Source organism: Marmota flaviventris, chromosome 20, assembly GCF_047511675.1.
Source record: "Marmota flaviventris isolate mMarFla1 chromosome 20, mMarFla1.hap1, whole genome shotgun sequence".
Classification (NCBI taxonomy): domain Eukaryota; kingdom Metazoa; phylum Chordata; class Mammalia; order Rodentia; family Sciuridae; genus Marmota; species Marmota flaviventris.
The window spans coordinates 6654549-6679555 of NC_092517.1; the positions used below are offsets into that span (position 1 = coordinate 6654549).

Sequence of the window (25007 nt, forward strand, 5' to 3'; positions counted from 1 at the left end):
GTGGAGGGAGAGAGAGAATGTACCGACTTTCGACTCCATTGATTTTAATTAAGCTAGCCGTGTACTGGCAAGCACTGCAAAATTCTTGAACCCAGTGAGACAAAAGTGATTATGGAATAGGTGTGGGAACCAATGGCGAGTCCTTAATGATCTGGTAGTGACAATGACCCATCACGTTAATGGAAATTATTTTCCATAGAGCCTGGATGGTGGGGCAGCATGATATTAGATTTAAAAAGCCAAAAGAAGCCTGGTCTAAAAAGAAGTTCCTTGTCATGTAAAAATAGGCATGCTGTGAAAAGCTAGACCATGCTCATGAGGCTGTAGGTGACATGTAAGATAGTAAACGTCCTTGCAATTTGGTGACATTTACACCAAACTATTTTGGCTTCTTCCACCCATGCAGAAGGTCTCTCTGCTCACTTCTTTTCTTTTTTTAGTTTTATTGATTTTATTTTTTTAAATACACAATAGCGGGATGCATTACAATTCTTATTACACATATAGAGCACAATTTTTCATATCTCTTTATATAAAGTATGTTCACACCAATTCATGTCTTTATACATGAACTTTTTTTGCATTACAATTCTTAATACACATATATACCACAGTTTTTCATATCTCTGTTTGTATTTAAAGTATCGTTGACACCCAATTCGAGTCTTCATACCTGTACTTTGGATAATGATGTCCATCATCACATTCCACCATCATTTCTAACCCCATGCCTGCCGCAGTCCGGCTGCAGCAAAATAACCGGGGGGTGACGAACAACTTGTGTACATTGATACAGCAGGAGTGGGAGCCGTTTATTGCAGGACAGGAGTGGTATTTATACATTCCACACAGCTTATCTAATTAGCATAAACTAGATACATCAGTCAACCAATCAGGAATCTCCACACTTAATTGCTCCCTTTTGTTACTTCTCAAACCACTCCCTCTGGCATTTTGCCAGGCACCATCCAGACTTGTTTACGAACTCTAACATTCCCCTGGCAAAATGCCAGGTGTTATTTTGACTTGTTTATAGACTCTAACATTACATGCCGAATCCCTTCCCCTCCTACCCCTCTGCCCTATCTAGAGTTCATCTATTCCTCCCATGCTCCCCCTCCCTACCCCACTATGAATCAGCCTCCTTATATCAGAGAAAACATTTGGCATTTGTTTTTTTGGGATTGGCTAACTTCACTTAGCATTATCTTCTCCAACAGCATCCATTTACCTGCAAATGCCATGATTTTATTCTATTTTTTTGCTGAGTAATATTCCCTTGTGTATATATGCCACATTTTATTTTTATCCATTCATCCACTGAAGGGCATCTAGGTTGGCTCCACAGTTTAGCTATTGTGAATTGGGCTGCTATAAACATTGATGTGGCTGTGTCCCTGTAGTATATGCTGTTTTTAAGTCCTTTGGGTATTTTATTTTCTTAACTATGGGAAAACTCCGCTTGACCTGCTATTAAAAAAAAAAAAAAGTACAGTCTCTCTTGTCTGTGGGTCAAACACAGGATTTTAGACCACAAAGGCCAGAGCCTTGCTTTTCAGTGTTGCATGGTGTTTGTTTTATAGACTAAACATGAAAATTTTCATGTTTGTTTATTTCTATTGGGATGCCCTGGCTGGCTGAAGCAGTGCTTGCTGAGTCTGACTTTGAACTTGTGATCCTCCTGCCTCAGCCTCCCGAGCCTCTGGGATCAGCCGTGTGCCCTGTGCCTCTTCCTGTGCCTCAAAACATAATGGTGGAGATGGTAACGCAGGGTTGGGATGAGTTTCAGTAAGATGGTTTTACTAACCTCTTTCTGGGCTGAGCCCAAGGCACTGGTTTAAAGCATCCTGTATTATATCAATGTGTTTCCAAGGAGTTTGGCACATCAGGGAGAAACTGGTATTTTTAGTCCATTTCACTCTTGTCCATAGTAGCCCAGGATTTCCCCTACATTGGTTGCTTTTTTGCTTTTTAACCACTTTTGCCTAATTCCAGGATAATGCACGGCCAACAGATTTAAGTTCACATATAAAACTTAAAAAGAAATAGATAAAATCAGTAAGATGGATTTACAAATAAATAGAAACAAAATTCTGAAATTCCAAAGTATGTATCAATTCAAAAAAATCTACTTAACATTTCTATCTTCATATGCTGCAGATGCTAGGGGGGAAAAAAAACAAACTATTAACTGTAATGGGTCATTTTCATTTCTTTCTCCACTAATGCCTACTGATCCTTATTATCATGATTATTATTATTTTGGTTTTCTGGAAGGAACATGCATTATTTTTTTTTGCCACAACAAATGTTCGAAATTATGAGAAGATTGACGTTTTTATGTCCTACTTTATAAATGTCAAAGATTCTCCTTGCTCACCTTCCATAAAGAAGCTCCCAGCTGTGAGATGGGATTCGTAGAAATACCCAGAGCCAGATAGTCAGTAATGAGACCAACTGTCAATATGTATTTTGTCAATACAAAATTTCCCCGTATGTCCTATTTATGCACATTTATAAAAGTTAGTAGCACAGAACTTCTGCCTGGATTCCCAAAGGACTTGCTCTGGGTCCTGAGAACTGAATATAAACCGGATAATACTCTCCAAACTCCATTTCTGGAACACTATCTTGGCATAAGAAGGCCAAAAATACACCTGTGGCTTTAATTTCTCAGAGAACTGCTTTTAAGATGCCCTCTTGCTTTAACAGGGTGTGATTTAAATATGCCTTCCGTTTTATTTCAACACTTAAATCTTCAGGACAATGATCCTGAAGGCTTTGGGGTTTGGAGCTCTTATTAATTGTTAATCTTTCTTTACCAACAGCCAGCATTCTGAACATTCCCAAGCAGTGGTAAATGGGGGAATGAAGGAGTCATGGATAATAATTAAGGGCAATGCTAATCTCATGTGACATTTCATACTAGGGTATGTGTAATCACTCCTACTTACAAAGCATCTGAATTGCTCATCAACCAGCTGATTCTTATTCCCGTCAAACAATGCTTGCAGTAAAGGAGAACATGTTTCCTCTCATTTATTACCGAGACTTACATTATTTTAGAGAATCCCCCAAGCTAAAAAGGTAAAATTGGACTTAACAGTTAAAAAAAAAAGCAAATAAATAAAAGCCAACTTTTCAGATCACATTTGTAGCAAAAAGTTTATCTTTCCATTTCTAAAACGTTGCCTGACTTGGGTTTGATAAACATAAACTTTTCTGTGTGGTTCTTTAAATGCTTCGGGAAATAACTTTCATTTCACTTTTGGTCCACCACTCCTATCTTTCATGTGTTTCTTATCTTCTGCGAGTGTCTGTCCAACTCGGCCTTCGCCAAGAAGATTATGTGGCAAGAATATCTTCTGTTCCCAGGTATCAAAGGGAGTCCAACACCACTATTATTTTTACCCTTCAGGAAAAACTTTTTTGTGAAAATCCTGATTGCATTTCTCTCCATAGGACTTGCTTTCATATTTATTAACAGAAAAGTTTGGGTCAAATCAGCCACAGTACTCTCTGCAGTTTATCAGCAGAAGGATTCTTTGAAAGATTCAATTGCAGAGGGCTGCATTGGGTGGGGGCGGGGCAGGGGTGGCAAGTAAAGTTATTTTCTAGGGAAATGTAAAATTTTAGCAAATTAAACATGCAACATTTAAACCCATTTATACTTGAGATTGGATTGCCTGATGGGTACATTAAAGAATCATCATTTGTGTGTAGAGATAAACCAAGGGAAGAATCATAATTACTCATTGCTGAGTTGATATTTCCTGAAATTTTAAAGTAGTCAAAAAAACATCAGTGAAATCAAGGATGGAAAAAAATATTTTATTATTAAGACTGTATCTTAAAGTAAATAAGACTTTTGAATGTCTTTATAAATTATTTTTAGCCAGCCTAAGCCTTCAAGCATCAACTCACTGTATTTTAAAATGCACGGTGATCATCTCTACATGTGATTTTCCATATCTCTCATCTTTCTTCTCTACATCTCTGGGGAGAAAGGTAGGAAGTGAAAATAATTTCTGTCAACACACATCTCTGCCCTTAGATGAGTCACACTTTTGTGGTTAAATGTTGATTTGAAAATTCCCATTTCTCTTGCATGACACCTTTTTTTTTTTTGCCTCTAGTGATTTCCAATCTCAATGGACAAGAGAGCCACGCACAACCTTTCCCACGCACAACACCAGAGATGTTATGGGATCATCTGTTGTCTTCTTGGCTGCCTCATATCACTTAGAATGCCCTGATTCACCAAGGCCACGACAGACAACATCATGCATTTTATTTCAGAAACCTGGAAGAAAGGATTTGCAACGTCTTCACCACGAGGATATGATAAATGCTTCAGGGGACAGATATACTTACTCAGAGTGGAACATTGCACCATGAATATATGTAACGGAAAGATCACAGGGTACCTCATGCATATGGATCAGCCTAAGTTTTCTTTAATTCTTGGATTCTAAATTCTAGCAAATTCCTGAATAGTTCCACAACTTCTCCATCTCTCATGTTGCCCTCAGTGCTGTGCTCTTATTAGCACCCCTCCCTGACCGACCCCTGCCTTCTTGGTCTATTTTGTTAGCCTTCTTATTATGTTCCTGCTCTTGCTTCATCTCTTTCCAAACTACAGTGAGACATAACTACCTTGAATTCACATGTATTATGAACCAGGCTTCATGCTCGGACTTTATTTTCTTATCCTAATTAGGCATATATGACCACAGAATTTTTTATTTATTGTACACAATGGCAGACCAAATTTTCATTTCTCTGGTTGTACACAATATAGTGTCGCACCCTATTGTTAGAGTCTGTAAAGAAGTCAAGATGGCGCCTGGCATTTTGCAGAGGGAGTGGTTTGTGAAGTAACGCCAGCGAGCCATTAAGTATGGAGATTCCTTATTGGTTGACTGCTGATCTAGTTTATGTTAATTAAGATAAGCTGTGTGGAATGTATATATACCCCTCCTGTCCTACAATAAACAGCTCTCACTCCTGCTGTATCAATGTACACAAGTTGCTTGTCACCCCCTGGTTATTTTGCTGCAGCTGGACTGCGGCAGATGGTGGCCCGTACGGGGAGCCCGGGGACACTTGGGGGTAAGTGACGAAAAAAAAAAAAGCTGCCCGTCCATAGATAGGATGGGAGCAAATCTGCTGGTCCCTAGGCAGATAGGGCAAGAGGAAAAATGGCCATTTCGAGAAAATGGAGAAGATTGATACAGTATGTTTGTGTCGTTTTGTCTCAGTGTATTGTATTGCCTTTGTGACGAAAATATAGAAGGGGTGAGAAGTAAATTACTAAGGGAAGAAGGCACCCCAATGGAACCAAGAGCAGTTAGGGCATGTGTTGATGGAAGCCCAGGAACTCTAGTCAGAAAGAAGAAAGTTCAGAGGAGGAAGGATTATCAGGAAAAAAGTTGCAACAAAAGGCTATTACTGAATACACACCCTATGTGTAGTCACACATGTACCTGGGGTAATGATGTCCATCTCATTCCACCATTTTTCCTGGCCCCAAGCACCCTCCCTCTCCTTTACTCATTCAGAGTTCCTCCACTTTTCCATGCTCCCCCACTCGCCATTTCGGATCAGCATCCACTTATCAGAGAGAACATTCGGCTTCTGGTTTTTTGGGATTGGCTTACTTCGCTTAGCATGATATTCTCCAGCTCCATCCATTTACCACCAAATTCCATGATTTTATTCTCTCTTAATGCTTAGTAATATTCCATTGCATATATATATATATATATATATATATATATATATATATATATATATACATATATATATATACCACAGTTTCTTTATCCATTCATCTATTGAAATGCATCTAGGTTGCTTCTACAGTTTAGCTATTGTGAATTGAGCTGCCATGAACATTGATGTGGCCGCATTACTCTAGTATGCTGATTTTAAGCCCTTTGTGTATAGACTGAGGAGTGGGATCTTCTCAGCAAAAGAAACAATCAATAAGGTGAAGAGAGAGCCTACATTTGGGGAGCAAATTTTTGCCACACACATGTCAGATAGAGCACTAATCTCCAGGATACATATACAACTCAAAAAACTCAACACTAAAAAAACAAACAACCCGATCAATAAATGGGCTAAGAAGCTAAACAGACACTTTTCCTCAGAAGAAGATATACATTCAATCAACAAATACATGAAAAAAATGTTCAACATCTCTAGTAATTAGAGAAATGAAAATCAAAACTACTCTAAGATTTCATCTTATGGCAGTTATCAAGAATACAGTCAACAATAAATGTTGGCAAGGATATGGGGGGAAAAGGCACACTCATACATTGCTGGTGGGACTACAAATTGGTGCAGCCAGTCTGGAAAGCAGTATGGAGATTCCTTAGAAAACTTAGAATGTGCTTAGACTTTTTGCTATTGCATATTAACCTTACAGGAAGCAAACCAGGCAAGACATCACCATCTTGTAATTCCTGACTAGAGGATAACTCTGTCTGCACTAACCTCTCCTCCTGGAAACCCTCATACTTAACACCTGTCTTCTCATTCCATGTTCTTAGCTCTGAAGAGATTGGTATCTTTCAGGTGAAGATGGTTCCTCCCTCTTCTGGACTTTTCTGTACATGTGTTAGGTAATGAGTTCCTCAAAGTTAGGACTCACACGGCTTCTATTTTTATAATCTGCAGAATCTGTCATGGTACCTTGCTTGTACTGGAACCAAAAATACATGTGTTTTAAAAAAATGAACTTCAGCTCACTTATTTTCCATAGAAAGTTTTGAATCATCCATTCCTGAATAGCCCTAGTCACTTTTCCCATTGTGAAGAGTTGGGTGGTTTCCCAAGATGTCTTGTTGGATCCATGTCATCAGTTCATTTAGTCAGAACATTTGGACTGAATTTTCTACCTTTAGAACCAGGGTTCCCCAAGCAGAAGCTTGGTGTACGTCTTCCTTAATGGATCCGTGCCAAGGGCTGGCTAGTGGGATATTGAATTCTTGCCTTTGAATTCACCCTTTGAGTTTACCAAGATTACTTCTCTGTTCCATTTTGATTCTTGATGTGAGTGATTTCCTGCCCTGGGCCATGTTTATAATTGAATTGCTGTATCTCTTCCCCTGACTTCTGTTTTAAAGTTATTATCATTTAGTTCTTTTTTTTTCCCCTTAGATCTTTATTTGAGAGTTTCTGGGTATAACAATTCCTTATAATTCCTGTTTCTAGCCTGGGTTTCTGCTTAACCACAGTGTTTTGTTAATAAGGGCTGGGCAAAGTTTCAAAAGCATTTAATCTTACACTTTTTAATTATTCCTCCCATTTCAGGGTCTTGACACATTTACTGTAATAAAGGGAAATCATTAATTCACTTTTAGTTCCGTGTGTGAAAACTATAGTTTTCCTTTTAATTAATTTCCATATTAATCATTACTTTGCTGTTAATTTACCCTGCATTCAAGAGAATGAGAGTGCAGAATGAGATTTTTTCCCCTGTTTGTTAAAAAAAAAATACTGTCTTAAAAATCAAGTGGGAGGGCTGGGTTTCTAGCTCAGTAGTAGAGCACTTGCCTAGCATGTTTGAATCACAGGGTTGATTCTCAGCACCACATATATATGTAAATAAAATAAAGACCCATTGACAACTAAAAAATATTTTTAAAAAATCAAGTGGGAGCAGGTACAATGGCACATGCCTCTAATCCCAGCAGCTCAGGAGGCTGAGGCAAGAGGATCCTGAGTTCAAAGCCAGCCTCAGCAATGGTGAGGTGCTAAGCAACTCAGTGAGACCCTGTCTCTAAATAAAATACAAAATAGGACTGGGGAGGTGGCTCAGTGGTCACATGCCCTTGAGTTCAATCCCTGATTTAAAAAAAAAAAAAATCGGGCTGAAAGTTTGTCTGCAATTTGGCTGTCAGAGGGGAGGAGGATATTTCTCCTTGAAGGTGTTTTCTGTTTTTTCTTTCTACTTCAGTGTACTGTACCCTTTCCACTTTCCTTGAGGAAAAAGAAAGCCAGAGCAGTAGCCAGGTTTATATCAACTCCTCAGATAGGTTTTTATCTTTTATGAAAAGAAATCCTTATTTCCTTTTGGCTTCTGGAAGAAAATCATCAAAAATGAATTTGATAGTGCCATTTCCAGCTTACAACATTTTTGAATGATTCCAGGGTCAGAAAGCAAGAAGGATTCATAGCCATGGAGGCAAATCACTCATCCAGTATAAATAGAAATTGTTGAAAGCCTGGGATTAAGTGGAGATCATTTTCTGTTTGACTTTTTTTTTTTTTTTTTTGCACATTTGGCTAATAGAGTTTAACGATGTAGTAAATAATAAAACTAATGAAAATGAATCTATAGTTACAGCAATGGCCCTGTTGGGAAAGTATCAAAATTGAAACTATGTAACAAGAGTCAAAATGTATTATGGATAAAACCAAGCTATATAGCACACTCCTTCAAGTCTTCTTATACAATGTAATCAATGAAGTCCTGAAAAACTATTTAGTAAGGGTTTAGATTTTATAAAGAAGAAAATTGAGACCCCCCGATCATTAAAGAAATTTGTCTCATTAACGTGTTCTTTTTGGGGGATACCAGGGATTGAACTCAGGGGCACTCAACCACTGAGCCCCATCCCCAGCCCTATTTTGTATTTTATTTAGAGACAGGGTCTCACCGGGTGGCTTAGCACCTCGCTTTTGCTGAGGCTAGCTTTGAACTTGAGATACTCCTGCCTCAGCCTCCCAAACCACTGGGATTACAGGAGTGTGCCACCCTACTGTTCCTGGCTCATTTACTTTTAACTAGCAGGTAGACCTAGGATTTGAACCCACATAAACTAGCTCTAGGGCTCAGATTATGAATCTCAATACTATTCTGTTAGTTGTTAAATAAAATTAAGCCTGAGTCATCCATGAAGTTTCTCTGGCTTCATAGAAACCCTTAAGGGATGCTTTCTGTGTCTGCCCATATAGTCTGGGGCTGAGAACAAAGAATTATAGTTCTCATAAAGGTAGCTCTTGACCTTGAACTCCTCTTGGGTGTGAATTTCAGTTTTGTATTTTGCTAAAGCATAGTACCACATATATTCAAACAAATCCTTGCTCATCTCTAAATAGGGGTAAGAGCATTGAACACAAAAGACTAGGGGAAGGATTAAAAGGGGATGTAGGTCTAAATAGCTTAGCATCGTGCCTGGAATATACTAGACCCTCAATAATGATTGCTCAATTAAAACTGTTTACAATAACTTCAATGGCAGAAAGGAATAAACACACAGAGTTACAAAGGGCATAGGGCAAAACCCAGATCTCAAAGAAAATTTCACTTGTTTCATTTTACAAATTCATGAAAACGTTACGTTCTGCTTTATAGAGCACATATTTTAATATTAAAAGCACGATGTTTGAAATGATCATCAGAAACCTATGATAATGTTTTGTTTATAGATTCTACTTATATCTTTGGCTAATGGTCAAGATGATCTAGCAGTTGATCTGCATCCAAATTGGAAAATCAGGTTGCACAGTGAAGCTACCTACAGTAATAGATTTATACTAACTTGCTCTTAAGTAGATGTGACAATGTTAAGGTTGTAAAACTTGGGCAGCATTCATTAGGACGTGTGTGTATGTGAGATAGATATATAGATATATATATATATATATATATATATATATATATAGAGAGAGAGAGAGAGAGAGAGAGATGGTATGACACATAAATGTTCTTTAATCCTTGGATGATAACTTTTAGCAGTTGGGTTATTAATTTCTCCATTCTTCCTCTTTGTTGACCTTGCACACTGATGCAGGAGGTCAGGGACTCACTGGCATGACTTGGCCTCTAGGTGGCGCTAACTGGGGTCCCATTCTTCCCTGTCCAGTTGTGGGGACTGAAGCAGCTCTTTCCTAGGACTATATATCCTGGTTCCCAGGGTGGCTTCCTTTCCCACCGCCCTCTGAGCACAATCACTTGAACCAGAGCCCTTACTTGAGAGGCTGCTTGTAGGAAACCGGACCCAAGACACACAGACGTCATAAACGTTCAAACATATGTTACAGTGATCTTTACAGAGAAGAAGAAATACTGGGAGTTTAAAAACGTTGAGGCAGAATGACTTAAGTGCAGAGATTAAAAGTTTTGTTTTGCATTGGTATTATCTAGCATAGCTCAGCATTTCAATAAATGTAGTATGGTAGTCCTGGGAGTATAGGAATAATAATTTTGAGGAATAATAATTTTGATTCTATAGATTTGACTTCTATAATTTTGTGTTAATAACTGTATGTATTTTGTACGTATGCACCTTTTACATTAAATATGGGATTTTATGCTTATGATTGGTAAGGAGAAGGAAAACATGAAAAGTATATTCTTTAAAAGTCATTAATTACAGATACCCAGAAAGACCTAGCAAAAGTCTAAATCAGTGGCTAGAATTTTAGGAAACCGGTCTCCTACTTGCTTCTTGTCTATTATTCATCTACCTCCTAGGGAACTGGAATCTATTTTTGAATCTCGAATAAGTGAAGCAGACTGAGGGATGGTGACAGGTTTTTTTGTTTTTTTTTTTTTTTTTTGGTTTGCTGTGTGACAGTGCTGTCCAGCCAGGGTGACATCTAGCAGATGATTGTCACCAATACAAAGGGATAGCCTCCCTCCAGTTGCATGGTGCCATGGTCCTTTTCCTAGCTGGCTTGTCCCCATCCTCTGGCCTCCAGAATGCTCTTTATTGTGGCCTGTTTTGTAAGCTGTCCTTGGTCCGTACTGTCAGCAAGTCTGAAAAGTTTGAGGAGACCCCCTGGACTCTTCCTTTTGAAAGCCCAGCTGGTCTCTGCATCAGAACTTCAGGAGTCTTAACTACTGGAAGCCAAGATCCTGTTTTATAGTTGTTAATCTTTGCTTTATTTTTAGAAAATTGCAGGTAGGGTCGTAATTAGGTTACTGGTAAACTATTCCCATGCACCCCATCTACATGAAAAAACTGAGAATATTTATTCTAAGTGGGTCTGTGGCTGGTGCCTACAATTCTGATGTTGGAGGCTTTGGATTATGATAAGGTAATTTATGAGGATATCACGCTCCTCATTTGTGATAAATTAGCATTGGTAAAATGTATAAAAGTTGAAAATAAAGTAAAAGACATCAAGGTGGATTTATAAGTGGATTCAGTCTAGAGGTCAAGGAAAGGTGCAGAAATCTTGTCATCAAGCGTTGCAAGGTTGGCAGAGACTTGGTGACCTGCTTCTGTCATGTGGCCTTGCTTGTTGAATTATTTGGAATGGATTATAGCACACTGTACCCTCCCCAGAACACAAGTGTGCATTTTTTTCTCTTTTCTTTTTAGACATGATTTATTAGGGGCAAAGATAATCTATGCATCACATTGCAGAAAATAGGTTCTAATTTGCTTTCATTCAGATTAGACACTCTTTAAAAAGCCTGACAATGTCGTTGAATCCAGGGTATTCTCATGCAGGATTGTATGTGCGTTTGTGGATCTTATGGGAAAGATCCTCTCACATGGAAGTAGGTTCTCGAGATTTTTGTGACCTGCAAAATGACAAAAATTATCAGAAAGTGTGGAAACTTGTGAAATGAAAGGGGGGAAACAAGGAAGAATTACATTAGTCTTTGTTCCATATCAAAATAATGTGGCCTTTTGTTTAGGAGTTGGCTTTGTATGAATAATTCTGACCTTCCAGTTACCTTTCTAAACATTCTCTTTAATTAGGACTCATATCTTACAAGCATGTCTTAAACAGAGGTTCAGTATTTTCTAAATTATGATCATTTAAAATAGGTTTTATTGTGATAAAATATACATAATATAAAATTTGGGTTTAAAACATTTTACCACTACAAGGTCTTGTTGTTAAATATATTTATATTGTATTACCATTATTCTATGCATCTCAAGGACATTTTTAATCATCTCATACTGAAATCCTGTACCCATGAGACAATGAATTCACCCTCTTCTTCCAGACCCTGATAACATCTATTTTACTGTTTATACATGTGAATATTCATATAAATAGAATCATGTGATATTTGCCCCCCCCCCCTTTCTTTGGTCTATCTCGATCGCAATTGTTTTGATTATATTCCCTAGGATCCATGGTGAAAAGAGTTTCTTTTACTTGCCATTTGACTTTAGCATCTGCATTACTGCCCAACCTATGATGGTTTTCAAAAATAAATCTAGAAAAGATGATCCACATACTACCATTGAAAAAAAAATTTAATTCACTCACATTGTTTTATGAATTTGGGGAATTCAACATGATGTGGCATAGAAGTTAAGAACACAGCCACTTCCTGGTTGTGTGGCTTTGGACATAGGTCTCATTCTAAGATTCAGTCCCCTCATAAGGAAAGGGGTATCTGAAGAGAAGTTGCTATTATGATTAAGGAGGTTAATACTTCACCTAGTGAATAAACATTTCTGAAACACCTTGTTATGATTTGGATTTGAGGTGTCCCCCCCCCAAAAAAAAATAGTTCTTGTGTTCATGTAGAACTGGGAGAGCTATACCCCAATGAGTTCATCTACTTAGAATGGACTGAATCTGTGGTAGATGTAGGCAGGTGGGACATGGCGGGAGGAGGTGAGTCATTGGGAGCATTCTTCCCTGCCATCCATTCTCTCTTCTCTTTCCTTCTCTTCCCATCCTTCCTCTCTCTCTCTCTCTCTCTCTCTCTCTCTCTCTCTCTCTCTCTCTCTCTCCCCTTTTCTGCAATCCTCCACCATGCCCTTCCGCCATGATGTTCTGTCTCCATCTGGGCCCAGAGCAATGGAGTCAACTAATGGTGGACTCAACCACTGAAACCATATGTTGCAAATAAATTATTCCTCCTCTAAGTTGTTCTTGTCAGGTATTTTGGCCACCTTGTTACAAAGGCTGACTAAAACACACTTATCACAGGTCAAGGGGTTTTATCAGTTGTCTGTGCTGTGTGAATAATATAGGGGAAGACCATGCCTGAATGGAGATTACAGTGCCTGGAACATAATATACGGGAAGGGTTGATTGTAATGATTGTAATGATCTGTAGATAGTTGAATTTGATTACTAGAGTGAAGAAAATAAATCTTCCTTAACGTATCCACCCTTGTTTTCAAATTTCAAGTGTTTTACCCAGTCCCTGAAGATAGTATACAATTCAGAATACTGGAGGGAAAAATGTATGTAAGTGAAAATAATTGCCTTATTAATCAGATTTGACCTCCAAGCAGATATCGTCAAATTGACAGTATTGAAATGAGATGGTGAAAAAGCATCAAAGTCTTTTTTATTATTATTATTGAGAAGTTCTGAGAAAATATCATCCTGTAGTGTTTGGATGACCACAAAAGTTTCATTCTGCTCTGAAGTGTTGGAAATTCTTTGACGAATTGGTTGATATTTGAGAAACTTGAATGAGTCTAAGATGGCTCTCATCTTCTAGAAAAGAACAAATGTGAAATAAGACCTCTATTATTTCTTTAGGTCTTACTGAGATTTCTTTTTTTTGGAAGAGGATGTGAGTTTTCTATAATAACATCATGCCTGGTGTTGGATCGCTATGTAGTTACGGGCTAATCTAGGGCTGAGGGAAAGATTTTTATGACAAGCTTTATAATAGACTTTCAGTGTTTTTCAGGAAGAAAATCCAACCGAGGATAGAAAGTTTATTTTTTTTTTCTTTGTAACACATCACAATAAAGATGATCTTCTGCTGATACTTGAGATTCATGTTTTCTGCAGGAAAACTTTAAGTGTTTTTTTTTCCCCTTGGTGACAGTGACAGTCTAGAAATGCAAAGACAGGGGGAATTGGTGTATGGGTAATCTTTTCACAAATAAGAAATGGAGTGTAAGCCCAGGATCCAAACTAAACTGGGAATTATTGCACAGTATATATATATATATTTTTTTTGTTGTTGTTGTTGTTGTTGTTTTGTTTTGTTTTTTTTTTCCTCTTGAGTCTCCTAAGATTTTCCTGATTTTGACAGTGTTTTACAAAGTCAATACAGTTTGTCCTTCCTTTCCTTTTGATTTGATTTAAAATAATTTAAAAAATAAGTATGGGTTACTTTATTCTTCACTTGAGGGAGGAGATATTCTTTGTTATCTCTATCTGTCCTTCCACGATGATTAATTTTATGTGAGTTTGGCTGGGCCATGGTATTCTCAGATATTTGCTCAAACACCCATTTGACTGCTGCTGTAAAGGTCTATCTAGATTAGTGGGCTTTGCGGGCCCCATGCAATTAGTTGAAGGGCTTCACAGAATAAAAAGACCGACCTCTCCCAAGGAATAAGAAATATTGCTCTCGGGCTGCCTTTGGACTTGAACAGCCATATTGACTTTTCTCTTGTTCTGCAACTTCTTATCTGTTCTCCGGAGTTTTTTACTCTTAACCTTTACAATTGTGGGAGACAATTTCTTAACATAACCTCCCCACATCCGTCCCTTGTTCTCTTTTTCCTTTCCATCTTTCTCCCTCTGTTCCTATGGATTCTGTTTCTCTGGACAATCTGGATGAACACACCCTGTTTCGCGAACCGTTCTTGAAACGGAAACATCTACCTAGGTACACACCTGGGCTGGAAAGAGTTTTTTTGCTCCATCTGTACCATAAATAGTTCAGGCATATTTGGAAGAACTTGTTTGTGCAAAAAAAAAAGGAACGACATTTAAAAATGGAGATACATTATCTATTTCTAATTCCACCGTGATGTTCCTGGTTTGCCTGTACGTGTTTTCATGTTCTTCCAAACTATTTTTCCTATAGTTGAGATCTGAAGACGCAGTGAAAAGCAATGTTTTAATATTCATAGATACACAATTTTTAATGCAAAGGAAACGGGTGCTTTTAGCCTAGTAAGTTGTATGGCTTGCAAAAAATTAATCTGAGTATGAAACGTCCAGTTATCTTTTAATTTCTTTAATCTGACAGTAGCAAAAGAAGTTGCAGAGAAGAAAGAGTGTAAAGAAATCAGACAGCCAGTATGACAAAGAATGTTTTCTGCTAGCCCGTGGGGATACCTCTTGAAGGAAAGTTGGGCAAAGATGGAACAAGCTAAATAAAACATGCTAGAGTTCTGCCATTCTGGAAATCAGTCTGTTTGGAGTATTGGAAATGAACCTGAGATAAACTAAACATTGGTCCCTTGGATTCCAATTATTCTTGACTAACTAATAACAAACATTTACCTTTTTTCTTGACAAGCAATGACAATTACGCACCAAGCAACCCAAAATACACTGGGGATGTTAAAGACACAGTGGTGAAGAAATCATCCCTGGCTCCCAGGGTCTCTGAGACTCCTGACAGCCTGCTGTTGATGATACAGTCCTTATCATCCTTTGTCATAGTCTGGGAACAAAACACACACGATGTCAGGCACACAACACACACAAGCACACACCTACTGTGTCACAAAAAAATGCTACATCAAAGTGTCCTCAACCTCAGTACCTTACAGCTTGATCATCTATCAGTTTTCATGCATCTGGGGGCTGACAGGGGGTTGGCCGATCTGTGCCCTGGCCAGGACTTCTCTGCTGATGCCTGCTGAGCTGGGCTGGATGGTTTTGTTCTTCTTGATGAGTCTCTAGTCCTAGAGGAGTAGCTGGACATGTTCTCATCACAGGGCCAGTGGTACAAGGAAAGCCTGCACACATATAAGCTTATACAGTGTCACATCTACCCACATCACATTGGCCACACAATTGTGTCCAGGGTTCCATGGGAGGAGGCATCACAAACCACAGGACAAACTTTGGATGAGAGTAAAGTGTGGATGTAATTACCAGCAACACTTCAGGGGTTCAAAGTCGGTGTCTGTCTCTTCAAACTCCATTATTTTAAGGACTGTTAAGAAGAACTTAGGAAAGCAAGAGATTTGGTCTTAATTATTAAATTGAGTATGCTACTGTGCAGAGACTTAAAAGTCTGCAATAAAAGAGCCACTTGGAATATTTTAATTAAAATGAGAATCATCACATCTGAAAGGTGGGCATCTTTTGTTGGAATGCTGTTACTCCCAGCCTCCGTGCAGTGACGAGATCATTCTCAGACCTCTGATGGAATGTGTTAGGCTTTTCTTTGATGTGAGACTTCTCAGAGTGAATGCAGATCAAGAGACAGCCCTTAGTGGAAAGTACTAGAGAAAATTGACTTTTTATGCCTAATAACTCAATTTTCCACCTCACTCTATGGAAAGAATCCCAAGTCTGAGTTAAGAGAGTCCAAGAACTTAAATAAAACCCTTTTGTAACAAAATGTGAACTTAGAGTAACTTTTGGTTCAAAAGAAAGAAAGAAAACTGTTTTCTTTGTAAAATAGGTAGCACCTTAATGTGTTAAAATATTAACAGGTATCTGTTCAGATATTCATACAATCTCATTAATATAGACAGATTTGAAACATCATTTGATATGTGGAGGAGAAAAAGCTCAAGTTAATGAAAGAATGAGTCAGCCTTAGTCTTTGTAATAGTACAGAGGCATCTGAGAGCGAATGAAAAAAAAAGTCTAATTTGGTTTAAAATTGAAAAAAAAAATTTAAAAAGGATAGATGCATAGAAACTGAAGCTCAAAGGTAGTTAGGGATAATCCCTGGTTTAATAAGAGATTGGCTTCTCTATGATTTTTGTTTTTCTTCATATGCTGGTTTTTATATTTTCACCCTATTCATAAGAAACCGGCAGAACTGAGGCCACGTGTGCTTTCTGATTTCCATCCTCTGAATAAGGGTCTTGGGCTTCTTGCTCTTGAAGACATGCCTGAGCCGATCTCAAAGGCCCTGGGCAATATTAGATGGTGATTGTTTGGTACCTGGGTTACAACAACTAATGGCCATGGGTGTGAACACATGGGGGCATTTCTAGCCATGTTTGTCCCTGGTGCTAGAGGACTCACATCTGGGTTGAATGGACAGAGTCTACAGAGAAAGATGTGGGACTTAGGTTGAAGGAGAAGATGAAGGAAGAGGTTTAAAGATGAAAATCTGAACTTCATACCTCCTTTTTCACTCACCATTTCACTCTAAAATAATGTATCTTTTACTGATTAATATGCATCTTTTAATGGTCGTCCTAGATCTTGAGCTCTTTCCTCATTGGGAACAGCAAAGATGGAGCACATTTTTTTTTTTTTAATAGTCTGACTCTAGCTCAAGTAGTAACACTCTTCTGTCTAGAGACCCTTGGTTGACAGTATCTGGGAAACATCAGCCAAGGCAAAATCTTGGCTATTGCTAAGATACTGCATTTCAATATGATCGTATATTCTGATACGATTGTTTAATTATAATTTTTAATGAAATCCCTGCATCAGAGTAAGTGAGTCATTTATCGGATTGATTCACGCAGACAAATCCTTAGCTTTTTAATATCAGCCTGATTTGAAAGATCTGCCAAAGTGCACATTACAGAGTCGTCACTTCCCCTGAAGATGGCTCCCTGTGTCAGGGAGTGCACATTTGGGGGGTGGGGATAAATCACTAGAATGTTTGGGGCTGTGTGTGTATGTTATATATGAAACATTGTTAATGGCTACCATCTTGGTGCCCGCATGGTTTTCTGCTGGACAATTTAAGGACGATTTTGGTCATTTTTCAGAAGCTCCATTAAATTTTCCAGGCTACTTAGAATACCATTTAGTAAATTATGGCCTCAGGGCACTAGATGATGATTTTTTTTTTATGGTTTAAAGAGTTAATACACTTAAATTGCTGGACTACTAAAGTACCTAATTACACACACACACACACACACACACACACACACACACACACACACAGAGCCTCACCATACCTTCCACCACTAAATTTCACTGTTAAAAAAAAATAAATAAATAAGTGCTCACGTTAAAAAAAAAAAAAAGGAGAAAGGTGAGTCAAATGAGTGTTGTGACTACTTGCGAGCCTAGTATTTTGGAAGGGTACAGCTATCTGAATTTCTGAAAGCATACAAGATTCCAGGGGTCCTTTCTTTTTTTTTTTTTTTTGCAGAAAATAAAATGTCCTCCGATTCTGTTAAATGGACCAATGAGAAATGGAGGGCTCAAAGCCGAGGACAGTTCTCTAAAACTACTGTTATGGAAGGAGAAGCAGCAGTTTTCATTCCACAGGAAAAGTTGTGGTTATTATAGGGCGCAGCTTACAGTCCCCCCAGCAAAAAAGGAAAAAAAAAATGATCCCACTGTCTTAAAAAAAAAAAAATCTATATAGAAGTGACTTTCGCTGACTGTAACTGGGCTAATTGAGTTTTAGTTTAATATTCCTTCCTGCCCCGAGCATCTGCTCCATCTTTCTCTAGGCCCTGTCCTTTCCTTTCACAGACGTGACATTTCCTTTTGACCTTAACTTCTTAATGTTCCTCCGTTTTTCTAAATGGTTCACTTTTTTTTTTTTTTCATGCTTTCGAAAATGGAGCCTTTTGAATAAGGACACCTGTCCTGCTGCCAATTTATAGTAAACTCAGCCCCGTCACCCAGACATGAAGCTTCTCTGTCTGGGTCATGCCATTTTATAGAATAAGATTTAAAACAGTGAGGCGAGTGTCATTCCTGGGAGCCCTCATGTGTCCCAGCTTCTATTCTGTACCCTCGTTTTTTAATCGGTCACATTTATTCTCTCAACACTAAAAATACATCATAAAAATAAATCTTCTCTCCGAGTACTCTCCAGCTACGTCTCCTCTCACTTTCTTCCTACCCTGCATTATTTAAAAGATAATCAATGTTCTTCCTTTTAATTGCCTGTTCATTTCTTCTCTGACCATTGGCTCCATTGAGCCCAGATCAAAGGGATACTTTCGGATCCTTAAGTTACTTGGTCTGCTTCCAGAAACTTCTGCTTTTACAAAGAGCATTCTTTCCTGGTTTCTTTCCAATGTCTTTGACCCTGTGGGTGGTATTTTAATCTGAGGATTCGGTTGTATGTATGCTTAACCTTTATCTTCGGGGCCTCCTCTCTTCCTAAGATTATAAATGTATAAGGCTAAACCAGTGGTTCTCCATCAGGGCAATTTGGCCCACAGGATCAATCTGGAGATATCTTAATGGTCCTAACAGAGGTAGTAGGAATGGGGTCCCACTTGCTTCTAACTTGTGAAGACTTTTTGTGTTCTCAGCATCCTACTGTATAGGAGTAACCTCCAGTGTATAGGTTAAAGGCTTCTCCTCCGGAACCTGCTCTCCTCGATTCCCACCTTAACACTTGCTGTTCAGCTAACATCTAAGATGTCCTCAGAGGCTTGAATGAGACCCATCTGTCAATGCATTCAACATAATTTGGGGGCAGTTAATTCTTCTTGTTGCCTAATAGACCATAATGAGCTTCCCTTTTCAACCCAGGGAATGTACGTGACTGTTAAATCCCGGTATGTAACTGTTCTCACTGCTGGGAAATTCCTATTTAATACTGTAGCTGTAAGATATGTTGATTTCTTATTTTTATGACAGTCACTATCATCTTGACCATGTTAACTCATAAAATTTTGGTCACTTCTCTGGGGAAGGGGTGTGTTCCTACTCATCGTGGTTTGGAGGTCACCTGCATACATATTTATAAGTATAAATATGTGGTGAGTTGTTTGGGGAAAGTCTTTTCTACTCCATTATTTCTTTTCATTGTGTCAATTTCTCATATTACAACTTCTGGCCATTAGAATACTCTCTCTATCTTTTTCTGCTAGGGAAGACTTTGAAACTTTGGTAGAGAAGCTTAGGCCACCTATCTTCTTATGCCTTAGAGAGAGAGAGAGATGTGTGTGTGTGTGGGGGGAGCGATTAAAAATAAAGTCAGTATCATTCCCATGAGCCTCAAAATTTACATTTTTCAGTTTTTCTCAGCTTATACACTTTTAATTTATAATAATCTTTTCCTCTTGTAACTATTCATACACACAGACATGAATGTACACATGTGTACACATATGTACTTGCATGCAAATACACATACATATACATTTGTTCTGGGAAATTTCCCTCACGATTCTAGTGTACACACAGACAGGATTGAAACCTGAGAATACTCTCAAAGCCTCCTTGGATATACCCCTGCTCTTCAAAATTTGGAAGGCCAGGACTATTGTCTCAGAATCTGCATTTTTAAACCAGCACAAAGTGATTCTGTGTGAGCTCAGGTCAGCTACCTCTGTACAGGGCCAAGGGCAGGGGAGGAAGCCGTTATAAAAAGGGCTCTTGGGAGACTTACCTAAAGCATAGCAGACATTTTCTGATTTTTCAAAGCACTTATTAACCTGAGGCGACTTTTGATCACCTCTCATTCTTCCCCTATCAACACATCCCTATTTTAATTTTTTTTTCCTGACATATGTACTTTGCTAGAGTTTAATTCCTTTACTGTAGGCCTTCTAGGACCATTTGTATATGAGAGCATCAGTACGGTATGGTCAAGTGGATATAGTCCTGGACTACAGACAGACACCATCTACCTCAATTCTGATTGCAATAGTACCTTGCCAGGCCTAGTTCATATCCAGATTTTTCTTTTTTATTCTTTCTTATTTTTTTAATGGAGAAAAAATCATAGCGATCTTGAGCTTTTGGTAAGTGTGCTAAAGTCTCCTTGAGCTCAGGAAAAATTTAAACTCAATCAGCATGGATATTACATATGGCGGTAGGTGAGCTGACTTTTAAAAAAATATCTGACCTGTTTGTGAAATGCATCATTTAAACAAAGTTTACAACTAGGTAGACAATGTTCAATGCCCTGAAAGATGTATATTAAACAAGGGCTACCATGTCTAGGTAAATTGGGGATAGAAATAACAACATGATCATCAGCTATGAGTATGTTCTAAATAGTTTATTTCATTCAGCTTTCAAAAGTGCCCCATGAGGAATATATTCTTATTTACTAATGAGGAGACAAAATTCAGAGACAGTGAATCTTATTTCCTTAAAATAGTTCATTGTAATAGATGAGGTCTGTTGCTTCAATCCAAGTTTGCCTGATATAAAGCCTAGATGTTTTCTATTAGTGGGGACAATAAGCAAATAAAATTGACTAAGGATTTGAAAATATGAAAGGGAATATTGGTAAGATTGATAAGATAGAACCAAGGGATGGTAGATCTTCAACACAAGAACAAGGACTTATATGTTTTTTCCCCCCTGTATTACATATTTATACACTTCTCTTTATATTCTATCGGTTGTAGAAAGTATTGACGAGGATAGGTCAGCCTTTTGTAATAAAGATATTTGAAATAACTTCCAAGAAGCATCACACATGCAGATGGGTAGATGCCCATATATTTACATGTGCATACATGTAAGTACACATGCCTCGGATGTCGTATTTTAGACCATAGCCAATCTGAGTGTACAGAATGACATTGTGAGAGGTTTGTTATAAGAACCTTGTTCTGCCTCCTCCCTGTGAGAGATTTGAAGGAATAAAGATGGTGGTGGAGGGGGGCTCTTGAGAAAGCTCAGAGAAGAAATAATGAGAGTCTAAACCACAGTAGTATTTCAGGAGTGGAGAGGAGGGATGGATGAGAGAGATTATGAGCCATAATGGCAGTTCCTATAATGAGCTTCTTTGGATAGTTTCCAAGTTGTACTTAGTGAAACCACAGAGCATTATCCTTTAGCATCCTACATCCTCTGAGTTTGGGAGCAAACCAGGTTAATCTGTAGGTGCTAAGAGTCTATAATTAAAATCAGCCCCCTTACCATGAAGGCGAGGTGAACGGGGTGGTTTAACGGGTGCAAAGGAACACATTCTATTTATGGGGAGAACTTTGCATTTAAAGGACAAGGCACGCAAAGGCGATGCTTATGAAGCATTTGGGTTTGGGACATAGGAATCTCTGAACGATGTTATTCTAGTTCTACTAATTGCTGCCACCAACTGCTTTCATGGATGCACTTCCCTCTTTTTCTTATTATTCCCCCGTATATGTGGCCACATTGCCCTGTCGGGCATGAATCGCCTACTGAAGTCAAGGAAACTTATGGCTCCTGCGGATGTGGGGGCTGGATGATGATTATCATCGATCCGCTTGGCTGCACCTTGTCACTGTGTCACAGCTGGCTCTCAGGGCGGGAAAGAGCTATTATATATGCAAAATCTTGAAAATGAAGAGGGAGAAAAAAGTAGAAGAAAAACAAAAAAAAAGGAGCATTCTTATTCATGGTCTGATATCTTTCTGTGCTTTGGTTCAGGAGAGAGGCTGGTGAGACAGACAAAAGTTGGAGTTTGGCAGAGAAAGTATTGGCATAAAAACCAAAATTTGTACTTAGATTTTTAATCAAAAACGATGGGATAATCATCTTAGATGATATGAACACTCCGTTTGCACATTAATTTTGAAACCCCTAACCCAGATAAATCACCTAATCAAAAAATCATTCTAATAAGAGTTTTGGCCGTGACCCAATTCACAGCTAAAGGAGAGAGACGACGTTACTCTAAATTTCGGTCTCATTTTTGGATCATGAAAATTCTTCGATTGGGTCAAAAGACACCATGGTGCCGAGTCGTGCTTAATTAACTTAATGGACCAAGACTTCATTTTGCATGATCCTGATGGGATTTGTGAAACCATCCATAGTGGAGACGGCAGGAGAAAAAGTCAAGAATCTGCCACCAGGTGGCGCCTGAGGACTTCCTTTGTCCACATGTCACTCAGTCAAATCAGGATTTATGGATGTGCATAAGAAATGTGACATTAGACATTCATTTCTAGAACGGTGGCATTAACCTTCTTTAAATGTCTTAGAAACTATATGCTTGTCCTAATGAAGATTCGATTTAGTCAGCCAGATCACCGTATCCACAAAAAACTAGGAGACAAACTTCATGATCCCAAGGCGCACAATCTCACCTCATGGGTCAAAATACTCCCAATTGTTATTATTGTGCATTTCCTAGAAGAGGACTTGGAAAGCCTAAGAGATCTATCATCATCTCACAATGGGTTGGTAACACAAATGGCTTTGAAATGTAACCATCGACTCCGGAGACTATTCCTCTGCCGTGAGATCAGCACCTGTGGCATTGGCTAGAGTCCGGGGAATAGTTCCCAGGCTCAACAACTTGCCTTGAAAATTTAGGGGAAATTTTAAGGTTTTAGAGGACATGAAAAAAAGTTGCATTGAATTTCTTTCCTGGTAAATAAAGAAGCAAAAAGCAGTGGCCAATTACATTTAGTAATAGACACAGAAAGACTATAATAACAAGTACAATACACTAGGGCTGCCTTTGTGAATTAATTTACAAATGTTTGCATGCCTGAAATTGCTGAATATGATCTTCCCAATAGAAGCACCTCCGACTTACCCTTTCTTGTTAATAGGATTGTCACTTTTTTTTCCCCTCTCTCTCTCTCTAACTCTGAACAACAGATAACACTGTCTAGTACTTGTCTCAGAAGAGTCCCCAACTCAGCTGAGGATGGAGAATACACAGTTTCATTCAGACTCTCCTTTTCTTTGTTTTGTACAAACCTGTTGGGAAGAAGCTTAATCACAAACAGAGATGTAATTCAGCCCAGGGACGAGTTCCTTCTCCATTCTGACAATGGCCTTAATCTTAATTACTCGATTCACTCCAAGGAAGAGTCAGATTAATGTACCTGTTAGAGTACCACCCAGTGCCTCTAATTAATGTAAATTGTGAGAGATTCAGGAGGTGCTGGGAAGCAGAATGTGTTTTGCCCCTGTAATTTGAAAACATCCTAATTAGGAAGTGTTCTTGGAAAAGGGTTCCTTGTATACCACCTCTAGGGAAAATAGGAAAATGTATACAGCAGAAAAGAAAAAGAAAGAAAAAGAAAAACTTGATCAGAGGCTACACTGGGGATGTATCATCCTTCTGAGCACAAATGAAAAATAGTGGCTCCATGGTTGCTTGGGTGTTGGTCACATAGACCCTGCCGAGTTGTCTAGAGGTCATAAGGGACAGGAAGTACATGTTTATGTGCAAATACTGGACTCAGTCTTTGATCATTAGTATACACTCTCTTCAATGCCACCACAGTACCATTGCTACCACCAATGCCCCCCCCCAACCACCATCATTATCATAATACATAATTACAACTGTGTATTTAAGATACTGCAAAAGCAGGAATGATACAAGCATTGATTCCTCTTACTTAGAGATTGAATGTCTAGATACAAGAGAGGAAAGAAAAGTATTTGTTTTAATGCACATTTTGAGTGCAGGAGTTTGTTGACCTTTAGTGTGACATTGGACAAGATGGCATACACAGAGATATTATTGGAGGAGAAATAAGCCCCCCTTTCTAAAGATGTTATTTATTTATATATTGTCAGTATAGTGTACTAGGTAATCAGCATATTATATAATTTTATACATTGCTTATGTGCATAGGTACTATATGTACACATATACATATAATGCTCTATATAGTATAATGCTATATATGTGTATATATATATATATATATATATATATATACACACACACATATATAAAATGTACTATGTACTATGACAGTTTGCTCAGCAGAAAGGATACCAAAATGAACAACTTATCTATTAGATGGACCATTCCTCTCCTAGGAATGGTCCATCTAATAGATAAGTTGGACTGCTTACCCCAGTGTTAATGCTTTCTGCTGTCGTTAAGCTGGGACCACCCTGAGAGATGCCCTAAACCTCTTCTGTTAAAGTGCTCAAGAAAGAAGTCCTTGGGAAGAGACAGTTTCTAAATCAAAGCAGGGCTGGGGATGTAGCTCAGTTGGTAGAGTTTTTGCTTTGCATGCACAAGGCCCTGGGTTCAATCCCCAGCACCACCAAAAAAAAAAAAAAAAAAAAATCTAAATCAAACAGGAAGAGTAAGACTTAGCTGCCAAGAGGGGAAAGATGAGAGCCTTTTGATTTGCACAGACACAGAGTTGGGAGATGTGGTGATTACCCAGTGAGGGTTCCAACAGTGGAGGCAGCAATGGAGAAAAGCGAGGCTAGAAAGGTCAGAAGGGATTGAGCCTTGCTCCCAGAGGAGGGTAGGCTTT

At 38.5% G+C, this 25007-nt stretch overlaps 1 non-coding gene across 1 annotated transcript; it reads left to right on the plus strand.

Annotated features, from left to right (window-relative positions):
* The first annotated feature begins 24718 nt into the window (after positions 1 to 24718).
* Trnaa-ugc (transfer RNA alanine (anticodon UGC)) lies at positions 24719 to 24791 on the plus strand. The gene has a single exon. It is a non-coding gene; the product is annotated as a tRNA-Ala (tRNA).
* The last annotated feature ends 216 nt before the right edge of the window (positions 24792 to 25007 follow it).